The sequence below is a fragment of the Miscanthus floridulus genome, chromosome 11, assembly GCF_019320115.1.
Source record: "Miscanthus floridulus cultivar M001 chromosome 11, ASM1932011v1, whole genome shotgun sequence".
Taxonomy (NCBI): Eukaryota; Viridiplantae; Streptophyta; class Magnoliopsida; order Poales; family Poaceae; genus Miscanthus; species Miscanthus floridulus.
In genome coordinates this window covers 76415246-76432771 of record NC_089590.1, presented here as the reverse complement: position 1 = coordinate 76432771, position 17526 = coordinate 76415246, and positions in this window count along the sequence as shown.

Below are 17526 nucleotides of genomic sequence, written 5' to 3'. Positions count from 1 at the left end.
TTCTCTTCTGTTTGATTTTTCCCTACACCTTGCTTGAGACGTTGCTTTAAATTGTGGCGTACATACACAAGCTTTCGCAGCTTCTCATAACCAAGGCGGTTTCTTAGTTTTGTATGAACTAGTGCAAAAGTACTCCAATTCCACTCACACCCACTAGATGAGACACACTGCGAAACAATACGAATGGCAAACTTCTGCAGCTCTGGTGTATCACCACCAAATAATACCCACCAATCAGCTGAAAATAAGAGGTACATGATATATTCATAAGGAGCATACAAAAAATAAGAGGTACATGATGTATTCAGAAGGAGCATACAAAAAATTGAGACAGTCGTGATTAAAAAAATTACCTGCAGGCATTTTGCCTAGTGCACCCTTTGCTAATTTTCCATCAAATTTTCTCTCATAGGATATAAAGGTACGAATTTGTCTTATTGCTTCAACCCCATCCTCGACCGATTCAGCTAGCCTTTCAGTTGCCTCTTCGAGAGCTCTCAAATACCTGTTATTTTCATGAAGCCGGTGTTGATAGTGCCCTACTGGATCAAGGACAACAGCTGCAAGCATAGAGAACACATTAGTATGCTGTTTTCCAATGAAGACTAGACATGAATAAATTGTTTTTCCTTACCAGCAACAATGAATGTGTCATCATAGAGATATTGAACCCTCTCCTTAATCTCTCATGTATCTGTTGCATCTATGTGTCCCCTCACCTAAATAGACCTCCATCTCCCTAATGGCACTCAACAATCTTGGCATTATTCCAGCAACTGTCCCCTCATCTCCATCCACATAGCGAAGTACTGAATAGAGTGGGCCAATTGTATCTAAGACAACCTTGACATCATCCCACCACTGAGAACTTGTCATACAGCTATCAACATACTTGAAGCCAGGCTCATTGTTCCAAGCACTGTTCCTCCACTCATCAGAGACCATCCACTGTTGGAATTTATCTTTCCTATCCCACAAACTCTGGAGGAACATGAAGATAGTTCCAAATTTGGTTGCATTCCATCGAACTATCTCCCCTCCAATCCTTCTTTTCATCTCATTATGTAGCCTATTGTGGCTATGTAGAAAATTGGTATATTTTTTGGCACTAGAGACAATATCATCAACCTCAGAGAATTTACCAATATCCTTCAACATTAGGTTGATTGCATGAGCGGCACATGGCTGCCAAACAATATGGGGGTACTCGTCAATAAGCTTGGCACATGCTTTCTTGTAATTTGCCCCATTGTCAGTGACAAGCTGCACAATATTCTCAGGGCCAATGTCATCTACCACTTTCTTAATGTGTGTATACAAATATTCTGCAAGACATGCAAAGACACAAAAATTAGAGCACATACGAATCATGAAAGATAATCTGCAAGACATACAAAACGACATAAATTACCTGCATTTTGGATGTGCTCACTTGCATTGATAGCCTTATGGAAGAATATGCGCCCATGGCAATACACCATGAAGTTGATAATACTCATGCTTGTCGTACCTGTCCATGAGTCACACATGATTGTAACACCATATTTCTTCCAATCCCTTTTAAAGACCTCAACAGCCTCCTCAATGCTTTTATAGTTAGCATCCAAACATGGGCCATCGATGTCACTCCCACTGAACAACCTACTTGTTGTTCCTAACTCTTGAGTCAACCTCATTGCTGCTCGAAAATAAGGACAATTAGCTTTTACCCCTGCAATGTCATTTGCATGAAACCATTTGGACCAAGCTTGTGCAAGTTTTTCCACCACTCCTTCCTTCAAGGTGGTGTCAATCCTAGGTTGGACAGAACTAGAAGATGTAACAAATGAGTCAATCCTTGGCTGTACAGTAGGAGGTCTCCTGCATGATCCGCTACTAGCTGCTGGGGCAGATGAACTACCAGATCCATGCTCATACGAGGCCTGCCTCATATTCACTTCTTGCTGCAAATCATTATCTTGTCTTGATAATGCCATTAACAAGCGCGTCTATTGCTCCTCCTCATCGCTTGCCACATAAATACTTCCTTTTCCACCCATCTCACTCACAAGAGTATTTTTCAACCTCTTTTTGGTCCTTTTTAAATCGTTCTTCCTATCCTTAGATTCTTTATGCTTTCTCCACATAGCATGCTTCACATCACTTGGCACCTTCTCGCAAAAAGCGACATCACCTGGCACCCCAGCTAGATGCTGTGTTAGTCTCGTTGCACCTCTAGATCTCTTGGTAGCGCCACAAAACCCACATCTAAATCCTTGTCCAACACTAAAACCATAATTCCACACATTGAATATGTTGTCATCTTTTACTGACCTGCACAAAAAACCATTCAAAGACATTGGCTTCAGTAAATAATATGCAACTACTAATACAAATTTCCAAACAGAATTTTACCTATGGCAGCAGGAGTGGGTGTTGCATCCACATCAATAAGCACCGCTGGAGAAACAACTCCAGCTCTGCTAGAATTGCTTGTACCCTCTCCACTAAAAATTCACATTTTTAAAGTACATATTAGCTAAATTTGGCATACAATAGGATGACATTTTCCTCAGAGATTGAGCAGAGCATCAGGGATCAAACTGCCACCTTAATAGATTGAACTTATTTTCCTCAGAAATGGAACAGAGCATCAGGGATCAGACTACTACCATGCATTGTGCATACATTACCTAGATCGAGACATGCTTTTGCAATCGAGTGAAAAATGCAACTCCTATCTTACTTGTTTCATGGGAATAGAGTCGAATACACAATCAAAATTAACCAAATCAGACATGGTTCCACAATCCACAATTTCTAATCACTGTTTTGGGGATCTGAAATTCTGAACGACATTATCTTGGGATGGCATACCTTGTAGGAGGAGGAAGCGATGATGACATCTTGAGCGCCGCCGCCGAACTGAGTCTGAGTGCTGCCTGCTCCCGCCCTCTGCCTCTCCCTGCCAAGCGTCGCTGTCTCGCAGCGAGCTCGCACTGCCGCGCCCGCGATTCCTCGCCTTGCCACACACAACGTGTGTGCTCTCTTCTACCCTGTTGAGCCCCACCAGCGCTGGGGATGGACACCCTGCTGGGGCGCTCGCGCTCACGCGGCGCGGTCGCACGGACCAAGCAGCCGCCGCCAAAGTGAACGAGGAGAAGGAAAAATGAAACCCTAGGCTGCCGATTGCATATTTGGGGGAGTTAGGGTTTGCAGTAGAATGGGCTTGGGCTGCTGTATCGATAGGGACCGGGTCTGTTTTAAATGGGCTGAGATTTTCAAATCCGAATGGGCCAATTTCGCCCCGGGTCGAAAGAAGCGAATTTCGCGAAATTTCACCGAAATTTTTTTCCCTGGGCACGGTCCCCACTAGAGTTCGAGTCCAAACCCAATTCCAAACGCAAACGCAGAGGAAAGCATGCCTCAAGAGTTTGAGTCCGAAACCAATTCCAAAGGCAGAGGAAGGCATTTTTGGTCTACCAAAATTAGAAAATTTGTGCCAATTTTTTTCTTTTTTTATCCTGCCTGTCTCCTCCCGCGTCCTTGGCGGACCGCGGACTCGCCCAAGCACTGCGGCGTTTAGTTGCGTGCGGTGGATAAGGCTTCCATGCAGAAGTTTTTTTTTTAAAAAAAGGAAATCCGTTGAGAAGTGTGAAATTAAGTAAAATAAGTGCGGAAGAAAATAAAGGAACAAAACAAATGAATTTTCTATTTTCCGTCTCCAATTCCTTTCCATCATTTGTCTTTCCAATTTTTTTCTTTTCCTGTTTGCCTTCTGTTTCCGTTGGTTGTGTTTCCAATTTTTGTTTTCTACCTCGGGTTTTTGGTTTTGTTTCTCTCGGTAATCCCTTTACATTTCTGATTTTTTTTGTTTTCCGTTTTTACAGTTGTATTTTTCGATCAGTGTTTTTTATGTTTTTCATCGGTGATTTTTTCTCATAAAATAAAAAATAAAAAATATAACATTGTGGGTCTTTGAACCAGTGATCTCTCCTCTAAATACTAAACTACCGATCTAATTTTAAGTATAAACAAAAAATATTCTTACTAAATTTTGATCGGTTGTTTGTCCAACTAATCAAACAATGTGCAGTTTTAACCACTTTGTTATTTAATCTGATCAAAATAAATGTATCTCTATGATCCATAACTAGAGTCGCCGTATGAAAAATCAAGGAAGGTCTCTCATCATAATCATCGGTGGATAGACCAATTTTTTACACGTTACCAACTGCTCTTTGCCGACTTTAATAAAAGATTAAAATTACATATGTTTATGGATTGTCAAAGAAAACCACGCAACTCGCAATTGGACATTTAACTGTAGCAACACATGCATAGTGTAAAAATTAAAGTTATGATATACTGACATCTAAATATTTTTGTGCTTTGCAACCAAAAAACAATATATCAATATTGTAGTTTAATTCAATATAGGCTTAGTAGGGCATTGTCATATTATTGCCAATATTAACTTAAATTATGGATGTCTTTTCATCATCATAATAAAGTAATTTATTAAATTTTATAGAAAGAGCAAAATATAAATAAATATGTACTATTCATGTCTTCATTCTCTATAAACGTTTGATAGTTTTTTCTCCCATTACAACGCACAGGCACTTTTGCTAGTCCTCATAAAAAGTCCAAGGCTTGCTCGTTTCATATATAAGTTAATAAATCCAACTCATGTATTTTTTTTACTTAGGTTTGGATTTGTATAGCCTTGAAAGGGAAGAGAAATAAATCCAAACCGGAGTAAAAAGTTTGAGTATAAAGTGTACGTAACTACAAAATATTGTTACAACAACGCTGGACGTTATAAATTTCAAATGTGCCGTATAAAGGCAAATATACATGTGAATTTTAAAAATAAGAGCAAGCAAACAAAATTTGTATGTGAATGAAGAATAAAAAGAAATTAAAAAAATATGAACAACAAGATATAACATGGGCCTAAAGAACTCTGAAGTCCAAGAAGAAAGGAAAATAACACGTCACGAATAAGCAAATGCTAAACTGACAGCCCACAAGTCAAATGGCCCACAAGTTGAAATGGAGCACGAGCACATTAACACAGTCAAATGGCCCACGAGTTGCAGCGCGAGCACAACTCTCGAAGTAAGTGGACTAAAACATAATAATCCATTACTAATGGGCTTGTAATAAAAAATGGCTTTAAAAGTCATGAGTGGAAGTGGAACATGCAACATTAATTAGTAACATATCGCTAGTTGATGATGAGATATGAAGTTCTTCTCCCTATATAAATGTACTAACACTTATGAGAAAGACAACTTTTGGTCCTTCCAAGCCTAAGCCTAAGCCCCCTTTCTTTCCCTCTCGGCCGCACGCTAGGTTATAGTACAATGGCGTTTGCTGTTTCATCTCCGCACGTGTGGATACTCTGAAGACGCTGCTGCAGCAGTAGCGGACCCAGCCCAAAAATAGAGGTAGGGCGAACTTAAACTACGAGACTTTGGCTAAAAATGACAACAAACATATCAGACTACTCAAACCCCCCCTATATTTCTTTCTTTCTTCTACACCCCCTCTCTCTCTTGCGCATATACTAATATACACTCTAATTTACTACAGTTTCACGTCAACCTTTTTTGAAAATAATCTACAATCTCTTACAGGCTACATCGCTATACAGGTAGGCTGCAATCCTGGAATTCAGTTTTCCTGTGAACGACTACAATCTGAACACGACTCAATCCACGCTCCAATCTGGACAACTTTTTTACTCACAGTCGATTCAACAAGCACCTAGAGAGCACCATCACCAACCAGGTACGTGGGCGATTGGGAGCAGATGAAAGATGACGCACCTTTTCTAGAAGGACCACACACCGACACACGGGCAGAAGGATGGGGGCTCCGGATGCGGGGTGTTGGGAAGCGGGAGCGAGTCTCCGAGGGAGCGGCCGCCGGGTGCGGGTGCTGCCGGTACGATTAGGACGTACAGTGCACTACTCCCACCGGCAGTTAGGGATTTGAGCGAAGTTTGGACATATTTTTATCCAAGTTATTTAGAAATTTTGTTCTTATGAGAAAAAGATAGCGGAAGCCCCTTCCGAAGCCCATTAATTATGTGCTCCCTGCAGCCCATTACCTCGCTTTTCTCCCTCCCTCTTCTTTCCTCCCGCCGGCCCACTCCTCTGAGCCCGTTATCGTCGCTGCCCCACCACAGGCCGAACAGCCCAGGCCTGCTGCATAAGAAGGGCCCAACCACAGCACCAGTTAGGCGAACCAGTTTACCCCAGTTAGCAGTACGCAGATCATTTTTTTTTCTTTCCAAAAGATTTTATCCGCTCCCTACTCTTCCGTCGTACGAATCTGATTCCTCTACGATTTAGGGCACACCTATTTGGTCTGGTCACTTCTGAGTGCCGAGTACCTATTCCCATCAGCAAAAGAAAGCAGACCTTGACAACGAACGTCTCGTCGCTTTCTTTCGGGAAAACAAACGAAAAGTCGTTGGCTCGTCGCAGACGTACGTACTCCACGTTAAGCTGGATCAACAGTGCGCTACGGCTTACTACTACTAGGTACTAGCTTTCTTTTTTTCTCTGTTTGTGGCGACAGGTTGGTGGCGATGCCACGAGACGAGAGCGTACATGGCCAGGCCTTTTCCCCATCTGTTTTTCCCATTCCTGTCCCGGCCGGCTCTTCTCTCCCTCCTTTCGCTGCTGACCTACGCCGCTCCTCTCTTCCTTTCCTCACCAAGTCCATGTGACCAGCTTACCATCACCGAGTCCATGCGATTTTTCTCAACCGGCTAGCATTAGGTTGCAACGGCGGCAACCTGTACCTTTGCTCGTTCATGTGCCGATGACGCTCTCGAAACGGGTAGTGGTTGCTATGTCGTATGGGCGTCGTGTGCATGTGATGTGATGGGTCACGTCGCGATAGTCGCCGCCGCATCATTGGTTTGACGCTTCGAGGTCCGTGGAGGTCGTAGGTGTCCAACTCTCCACTCGTGGAATGCAGGCTCGGGCTACAAGTGTCCCCGTTCCTAGCCCATTCCTCGCGAAAAAGCTGGTGCCCGCCGCGTGACGCGTGTTGGTTGGCCCGGCCGGAGGTTGCTGATGACGAGCCCATGCATGCAATGCAATGATGCAGTGCCCGTAGTGGCTCCGGTCCACATGCAGCATCTGACGACACGATATCCTCTCGCCCAGCCAGAGCCCAGACCCCACAGGTGGAAGTCAAGATCTCAAGCTCTGAGCTCTCCAAAGTCCGGGCTGCTCTCAAAAGACGGAACTACCATTATTTGCCTACCAAGTGTCAAAGTGCAACGAACTACCATTATTTGCCTATTGTCGCCCTTCCAGAAGACCGGCCAGAGCAGAGTGTTACGTTGGCGAGCAGTGCGTTCAGGTCCCGTCAGGCGTCAGCCACGTGTGGAGATACAGATACTCCGGCGGGGCAAGTGCGCGGTTGACCGCAGTACGTCGGTCGAGCGGGCGGGAGGGACGCATTTGCCGTAACAGGATGCGTGAAACACGATGCACGAAAGCAGCGCTGGAACACGGGTGACTGGCCGGGCGAGAGGCGGTTAGTGCACAGTGCCGGTCGTGACAGGAGACAGCACGTACGGTGCCCCTCCGGCCTTAATTCCCTACCGAATGGACTGGAGTGTCCATCTTCAATTCTTGCATCGCGCACTATCGTACATTCGTATTCATGCCAATTAGTAGTAGAACCAAGGAGAAGGACCGACGTAGACGAGCCATAGGACCATATAGCTACTCAACGATGTTGAACACGGCAATTATTTGCGAGCGAGGCCCAAAGTCCCCTTTTACTTCTTCCATTTGCCGGCCGGCGCCCGGCAGCCCGGCAGGTCCTTGACGGCTCCACAGCACCAAACCGCACGTAGTAGGCCCCACTGCCGCGTGTGCGCGTTCCCGGCCGCGCACATGCATGCATGCCCCGGCGGGGTCGTCTGGCACTGCCACCTACACGCCGCGCGCGCGTCCGCGGGCGGCAGGGTCTGCTTCTTGCTTGCTTCGTTGGCTCCGCCGCGTGCCATGCGAGCGTGCATCGGTGTGTGCTATCTGTTTTCTGTTGGTCATTATGCTGGTGATCAATATAATCTGTCGAGGACAGACTGGCTGTATGTGTCACATCTGACACCAGCGCAAATGGTTAGTGAATTGATACATATTTAGCCATTCAACTTGCTAATATTGGAGTGCTTTCACTGATTGCTTCTGATGTGGCGGGAGTCGTCCGTACGTGTCAGGAGTCCCTGACACGGACAGCTGGCGGGGCCAGAGGCCCAGAGGGTTTGGTCCTAGTGAACAGGATATGACATGGGGCGTGACAGCTCACAACACGTGTGTGTTTTTTTTTGTTTGCATTCGTTTCTCTTTGTTCACCTTCAGGGTATGGCCTCGTATGAAACCGAGATCTGTGACCAGTGCGGTATCCCGGCCCATCCATGGCTCGATCGAGGCAGCGATACGAGAAATCGCCGGTGTAGTTCATTTTCTGATTTTTCTCTTCATAGGCATTTGGTGGGAATTCCCGATTCTCATTGTTGGGCGCCCCGAAATCCGATTACAGTCGGTTCCGAACACGGTATATATATCGTCAGCCGCATCGGTATGCATGCCGCCTCCATTATCAATAAAATATGAAGATACATATAACCATTTTCAATACGATTTCCTCACACAAGCCAGAACCCACGTTGCATTGCGACGCCTTTCTCCGATTCAAACATGCCGCCTCACCAGCCAGGCAGCCAGCAAGGAGCTTGATCCAGCCACGGTTCATGCATGGAATCTTATAACCCCCAATGCGCGCAACCGGCCGTAGCCCCGTACGCATGCTAAAAATGCGTGTTACGAAACTACCAGAAGAATGTGCGGCAGTACGTGCCACGTAGGGAGGGGCCCGGACCTGACTGTCGAGTCGCTTTGCTGTTGGGATGGTCCTTAATCCTGAATCGAGGGGTCCGGCCGGCCACCCACTGCATTGGGTACTGCATTTTCCCACCCATTGGGGAAAATGCTTTGATCCATCTCCTAGGACTAAGAAAGGCCAAAGGGCCTGGGAGGCGAAAAGGACTGACGGCGAAACGCAGTACTAGCAAGGTACACTAGCGGTGATAAAGCCATTTTTGTCGTGTGCTGCATGTAGCATGCATGCATATGGTTACCTGCTGTCAGGCACCCTAACATAAACAGGCGAATTCATGCACGCAAGATGCAACCTTATTAGCTGTCCGTAATGATGCCTACCTGGACCCTGCAAAACCAAGACAGCAACAATGTATTCCCTCCCTCCCATCGTCCTAGAACTCGACACGTCGATAGTGTCCCCTCCGTCTCCTTTTTCATTTGGAGACCCGACCCGACCCGACCCGCACCGCATATCATCAGTACAGTACGTGTACCTGACGGCGAGCTGAGCATCACCGATCTTTTCATGAAGTTTCGTCGGCTCTGCCGCCTCGTCGATCAGTGCCTTTCCATTGGCCGACGGAGTCTAATCGCTGCACGGCTTTCATCGCGTTGCACCACGTCGGGTTGTCCCTCCGGCCGGCCCATCGCCCCTTTAATGATTATTAGTACCCACCAATCACCAGCGATATGCATCCGTGAGCCGGTTCGTCGGTTGGTTGTCGATAAGTTCGATTGATGCTAATTTATTATGGGAAAGAAAATATTGTTGCCTAACGGATAGGCTTGGGCTAAAACCAAAGCCAACAGGCTGCATGTCTCCGTAGTCGCGGCCATCAAATCAAAATCCTTGCTTTTTCTGACGGCCGGCGGTGGGTGAGGCGTTCCTGTCCGTCCGTCCACGTCCGCACACATCGGCCGCCCCGGTAGTACAGGTGACACGTGAACGGGCGCAGGGCGCTCTTACCACTCCCCTCCATCCTTCCTAATTTCTATACGGTCGTGGATTATTATTGTTGACTAATTTAGTGTAAGAAAAAAATATTATTATAACTAGAAATTTATGATAATTTGAATAGACCGCATGCTGGTGATCGATCGTCAGTGTGCCGCTGTACGTGCGCCCCCTATGCGTGCTACAACTACAATGCATGCATGGCCAAGCTAGCATCTGGTAGTACATCGATCCATGTCCTGATATTATACGCCTACTGTTCCTGGATCATCATCAGCAGCAGCAGCAGATTCGTATCGCTGCATGCAACATCCGGGTATCGACGGGTTTTCGCCGGGGTAAAGGGACGGCTGTCTTCACCGTGATGGCGACGTACGGCGGCCTGAAGTGTTGTCCGTATGTTCCGTCGTCCGTGGCTCCATCCACCCCTCACCAGCGACGACAGGCGGTATGTTTATCACTGCGTGTGCAGCATGTATCATTACTGGCAGGCAGCTGGCACGCACCTCTTACCCCGTACGGGGTAGTTTATTGCGTCTAATCCACGATCGGAGACTCTCAGTGCTCTGAAAAGAGTATTTAACGGCAACTAGATACCGACCTCGTATTGCATGCATGTACGGCGTCAGATAAGCTAGCTTCTAGCTAGGTGGAGACGGCGTTGTTGAGGTGTGCTGGACTGCGACGCCGTGGTGGACGTATGTATCTGGAACCTGGTACGTGCCGCCAGACACCTGTACGCCCTGCTGCCGACTGCCGTGCGCATTGTTTTCTCGCCATGCAACAGAGTCGTCGTATAGACTGTGTTGTTATATATAATTAAGTCGATCGATCCGGCTGTGGCCCGTTCGCTTGGAGGAATTATGAAGGAATCTGGATGAATCTGGAAGAATTTATGAGAGAAAAAAATTATTTTAAATAAAAAAAGAAGCGGATCAAGCCAAATTTAAGGGCACGCGAACAGGGCTGTGTTTTAATTAACAGGAACCTGCCATAGATAGCATACTTGTATGGCGACCTGCAGATTAGAAAGCTTGTCGTTTTTACCTACTTGTTCGTGCGTGCATACGTCCATCTAAACAAAGACAGGGCATGAAGATAGATCAGGGCCGTGCGCCGGTCCACCAGCAATCAAATTAAAGAGCTCATCGTTTTCTACTGAAAGATACATACTGAGTACTGTACGATCGAGAGAGACTTCATCTGCTACACCTAACAAAGGCTGCAAACCTAATACCCATCGCCATCTGTTAACTAACGAGCTTTGGAACATTATCAGGTATTCAGGTCCGAATGTTTCACCTAATCTGGTGTACGTGTGGTCGTGTGGAGTATTAGCCTACCCGATCGAGTATATTATTCTAAACCTCGTCAATCTGTGACTGTGCGGAGAACGAATCTTTATATATTTGCATAGCTAATAAACATATAAAAGGCTTTAAACGCAATAATCTGTAGTCTCAGAGCTCTAGCTGTACCGCTGTATTATTAGTACTAATGCTTGTCAACCAATCAGTTCATTAGGATTATGACGTGCTCGATCGTAATGAGGTGGTTGACTTGGAGGAGGCGGACGATGCAAATGTTAATTTAACCCAGCGTCAGAATAATTGATCGCATCGCATCAGAAAACAGCGCTATGCACACACGCACAGCGACGACGACGTCGCCTTTGCATGAGGCAGCTTTCACGTAGAATTCCGCGGCCCTGAATTATGAATCGACGGCCGCATCGACGACACGCCTAGGAATTGCCACGCACCGCGGCCGCTTTTATCCAGTGGCGACATGGACTAATGAATTCGAGGTTCGTTGGCGAGGAACATCAGGGTGACAGATGCACCGCGGTGAAAGGTCGTCCTCCGTGACGCCGTGATGGCGAATTCGGAGTATGTCGACACGGCAACAGCACGGGGCGGTCACTTGTAAAGCGTCCTTCCTTTTAACCCTTGGCGTTTTCTTTTTTAGAGTTCCCACTAGCGTCCTTCCTTTTTATTACCAAATTGGCGTTTTCTCTGATTCTTGTTTTGTGGACGTGGATCATTGATCAGCGATCCAGGTGAAAATATCGGAGCAAGCGGACAGCCAGGAGATTGCCATGATGGTCCTATGTGAATTCTGACGTTGACCGACTTAGAGCTGCTCGTCAAGGCTAACTTAGGACATGGGCCAATGCTCAACGCAGAACAACATGAGTGTAGTGGTTAGAGGTTAAAGTTGTGTGCCATGTATACATATAAAAAGTTCCAGAGATTTCAAGTTCACAACGCATGCTGTTACTGCCTATTAAATGCTGACCCCACTATTCCTTCTTCCAAGCCCCGTTTAGTTCCATCCAAAAACCAAAAATTTTTGCGCAGTACCCGTCACATCGAATCTTGCGGCATATGCATGGAGTACTAAATGTAGACGAAAAAAAAACTAATTGCACAGTTAGGTGAGAAATCGCGAGACGAAACTTTTGAACCTAATTAGTCTATAATTAGACACTAATTGCCAAATAAAAACGAAAGTGCTACAGTACCCCGAACCCAAAAAATTTTGGATCTAAACACGCCCTAACTCTCGGCCCTGACAAAAGGTGTGGCGGAACTTCAACTTTTGGCTCCCAATGCGTGGTAGCTTCTCTCTTTTGTCATACCAAGCAACTGCATCTTCTACGGGTAGCACTGGCGCCCTGCGAAATCACTATCTGAACTGATATGTACGCTCCATGCGAACATGGAAGCTGTGGCATATAGCTATCGTGCGGCGTTGGGGATGGCCTTACAACGAATGGAGTACCACTTGGTTTCTTTGGAAACCATGATTCCTGAAAACATATGATTAGAAAAAATACATAGATTAGTGTTATATGTCACAGCTAACTTGTTCGCCAAGGGGAAGTAAAACTTAGACTAGACTTAAGTCCATGTCAAATACTCGATCCCTCTGTCCCTATCTAAGTGTCGTAGTGTCGGGGTGATAACCCCGGGGTGTCTCAAGGCATTGATTAGTTAGCAAGCCACGCGGCCCGCGATATCTCAGCTAGCGAAGGCCCGAAGGACCGAGGCCCAACCAAGCCAAGCGAACCTAGCCCGACGCTAAGGCCGGGGTCAGCCACGACCCCTTCCTTCTGCCTTAGCTGCACGACGCTCGAAAGGCGCACGACCTCTCCCTATCACGACCCCCAGAGGGAATGAGGAGAGGTCGGGCCCAGCCAAGTGCCTGCTCTGGCAAGAACAAGCACACCACACTGACCTTGCAAGGACCGAGGGGACAACGGTCATCTCGGTCTGGACAGACGTCATCCCTGTGCTACACTACATAGACAAGACAACACCGCACGGCGGTGACAATCGGTACGGAGCCCACCGTCCAAATACGGTCCGACAAGACACATGTACGATTCCACCCACTACGGGATGGGATCCACGACGAGGGCCTTGACTTAGAGGCCATCTAGACTGATGAGAGCCACAACCCCAACGATCAGGATCATGGCCCCAGCTATTCAAGCCAACAAGACGATCAACGACCTGGGGACGGTTACCAACTCCCGTACGATGCCCCAGGGAACCAGAAGACGATGACGAAGGCCACAATGAAGACACGTCGCACAGGACGGCTGGCGAACCACCAGCGTGCCTACAGTGCTGCCATGGCCAGCACAGTAGCACCACGCCACACCATGCCGCGACGTAGCCACAAGACCATGACGACAACCACGGCCGGACGTGTACCTCAAGATGGCGTAGCTTGCAAGCCAAGTTAGCTAGGCCCTCCCTCAGGCTCACAACCCTTCGGTCGGGAGAACCTACTGCTTTGTATATGCCCTAGCCTAGAACTCTATATAAGGGCAGCCAGGGCACCCTCTCCAGATAGATTCACATCCTCTACCATTTCATTCATTCTCCATCGTAGAAGGGCTCCTGGAGCTTCTCTTCAGGCAGTCTATCTCCTAGCTCTAGTTCTTCTTCCTCTTCCACCATTCTTGCACCCTCCATTGTAAGAACTTTAGAGCATTCAAGCGAGGAACACACACTCAATCATCTCTAAGACTAGACATAGGGCTTCGGCCTGAACCAGTATAAATCCTCATGTCTTTTGGACGCTACCATCATCTTCCAAGAGCAGTGCGACAATCCTATAAATTTACTAGTCTGGTTTACAAAACACCGACAGTTGGCATGCCAGGTAGGGGACAGTCGTGCACTCTCGTTTGTTCAGAAGGAAGCGATGGCTCCTCGCACCATCGGTGGACTCGCTCACCGAATGGCCCACGACGGCCACATCTGCCATGAAAACTACAAGTTCACCGGCGTCAAAGGGCCAGCGCTTGCGTCCACCTTGAGCCATAGCCCGGAACTCTGCCCTAGAGATCTGGACTCCGTGGTCCACGGCGGACACACTCTTGGAACTACCTTCGGAGGCTACATCCTAGAGTTCACCTACATAGGGGGGACAAGTGTCCTCCCTCATCACTGGCCATGGCCAAGACTTCCACCCAGGAAGCTAGAGGCCCATGGCTCATGGCGAGCTTGCCCAAGGAATGGCCCACGATGGCCACATCCTTCTAGGGAATCACGAGATCGCTCGAACCAACAGATCAATGCCCGTCACCGGCTTCTACCCCCTTCAGATTCGCCGCGTGGGAAAACTGGACCCTACAGTAGAGCCACACCCCGGACAACATCTCTGCCGCCAGCGAAACGCAATGAGTCGGGGCACACATGACCGATGAAATCACACGCCACTAAGCGACGTCGTTGTTAGTGATCAGGTGGCTACCCGACGCCACGCCTCACGTAGTCAAGCCCAAAACCAGGGTTTAGTCCCGCATGGTGGACCAACCACCCATCATGCCTTAGCAAACTGTTAGTTGTCACTCGGAGGCATGTGCCTCCGAGGAGGGCTCCCTGAGCGCACCACGCGCCGCACCGAGCGGACCAAGCCGCGTTGTGCTCAAAACCCTCTTCCACCGCGATAGGACGTGCTGGCTCTTCGACAAGAGCAGCAACCGCTCCTAGAGGTAGGGACGCGACGATCATTATGTTGTCGTGCTAGGAGGGCTCAAGCATCAGAACACACGAGCCCTCCTGGCCAGACGCTACAGCAGGCCAAGCTAGAAAAAGTCGCCCTAAGGGGCTCGCGAGCCCGCTAAGGATGTCCAACCGACATGATTCGACCCAAAGCCAGCTGAGAGGTTGATCCGCACTGGCTATGACCATTCCAAGCACTGAAGAAGTGCCCTCATCAGCTCATGGCCTAGAGACCACAATGACTTTTCCACGGACAGGCGCTCGGTGGCTCGCCGCACCCCGGGCAACGGCAACCAGCCCCACGATGGCTCTAGGTACATCGGTCAATCATGTCCACTTTGACTCTAACCTCTCTACTGAAGCATGTGCACATACACGTGTAGGCTTACCCATAATTCCCAAAAACTTAAAGTCGCCCCGTGGAGCAAACAATGTGATACCCACACACCACGCTCTAGTAGAGCTTAACTCCCGAGTGACTCGATCTGACTCGCACTCGTAGCCGGACACGACTCACTCGCGGGGGCTACACCCATGGGTACATGCACCCGACCTACAATGCAGCACTATTTGTCATTGTCCCAGCGACCGATCTACCCCAAACTCCTTCCAATCGCGTCTCTCGCCGCGATGAACCAATGTCCCAAACCCTAATCTCCCAATCGCATGGGTCTGAGCGGGAAGGGGAAACCCGCTCGCTCAAGCCAAAAGGAGAGAAAGGAAGAGACCTCTCATCGCTCGCTTGCTCCCTTCTCACATCATGCCAGATCTGCGATCTGCCTCCGACGCTTCACCGCTACAACATGTCGCAAACTTTTTAGCACCGTGGGTCGACCCCTAGGCCAAAACACACGCCCACGAGCACTAGGCTGGTGGGGACAAAGAACATTCTAGTTCGAATGAAAAGAAAAGCGAAAAGCAGCAAAATGGTAAACGAATGCGCCAGTCACGTGCACTAAATTTAAACACGTTCTTCGCAGAAAGGATGTGCACACAAAACTTGGGATGGTTACACGAGAAATTCCTATACATCAGAAGCCTAAAACTGGAGACGAACTATGGCAGCCAGCACCTTGCTCGCGAGGACCCCTACACCACGAGTGGCAGAATTGCCGATGGCAAGGATCTCGGCGTTAGACTTTTTCGACGAGTATCCTTGTCCCACGGCATCATAATCTACGCCATCATAGTGGGAGCCAACTGATGTCAAGGTCAAGAGCACGCTACTATGAACCCCAATGGAGACAAGGGGATCCACCTAACGGCGAGCCATGTCAAGGCGAAGTGCTAGGTGAGTATTCCCCCGGCCCACGATAAGCATGGCGTGGCACAGGGCCTACCTAGAGCTGGTCAGCGCCATCAGCTCTAGGGCCACCTCCCACGCCATCTGCTTTGCAGCCACCTTTGCCTCCAGTTCCGAAAGCGCCTTCGCACGCAAACCTGAAACAAGCGGTCGAATTGCAATCAAGCATGGCCGCTAAGCTAAGTCCTAACGCGGGCAAAGAAGAACTCACCAGTGCAAGTGGAATGAAGGCCTTGACACTCATCTTTGAGGCACCGATGACCTTGCTCGGCCTTGTCCCGAGCAGCATCCACCATGGTGTGTTCTGCCTCCTGAGCGGCCATTGCCGCCTTGAGGCCGACCACCTAGGCCATCAGCAAACCGATCTAAGATCGATCTCACGCCCCCTGTTTCATGAGCCGCTCTTGTGTCGAGTCAACCCCTCCAATGGCATTGACTAGGCCCTCATGGAGCTCCACCTGTGTTTTCCTAGAGACCTCCAAATCCTCTCGCAGGTGTTGCACTTCCGCCTCGGCCTTGGCTAGGCGGTCGTGATCCGCACCATCCTTCGACTACGCTTGGAAGGCCAGACATAGAAACTAGGACTTCTCCACTGAAGTCCTCATCAATTCTCGTAAGAGAAGAAAGAAATAACCGCACCATTCAGCTAGAAGAATGACTTACACAACAAGCCCAAAAGATAAAAGCAGAGCAGTGAGGCTGCACCTGTTCACAGGGTGCAACCTCCTCGGTCATCAGCCATTGGGCCTCCACGCCCAACCCAGTGATGGCGGCGGCTACATTAAACAGCTTTGATAGGGTCACAAGGACCCCCTCATGACTCTTTGAGGTGCCACCCCATGTGGCCTGCTCAGCCACGTCGTTCACCTCAAACAAAGCCTCATAGGAATCCATGGGGTGCGGCCAAATGAAAGGATCCTCGCTAGGACTAACTTCCTCATCGCAAGGAACCAGGGTAGACCCACCAATAGGACCGGCCACCGTCCCCACGAATGAGGGATTAACAGCGGGCGGTGAGCTTGCTCCCTCCTCCAAGACAATAGTCACTTCAATCTCACTGACACCTAGTGCAACCCCCTCGACCATGCCTACCGATGCTCCAACACTAGAGCAGTGCTCACCCCGGCCGATGAACACATAGTCACGAGAGGAAGGCGTCGGGCTACAATCACCTCAGCTTCATCGTGGACTGACGAAGGGCCCAACCATATAGGTGGATTCACAAAACCCAACGGCTTGGCAGTCGCGAACCCGGGAAGAATTTCCCTACAATAGAACTCCCTAAAGACACGAGAAAGAAGACAATATAGGCTCTACCGCTAAAAGAAAAAGGCCGAGGGGTAACGT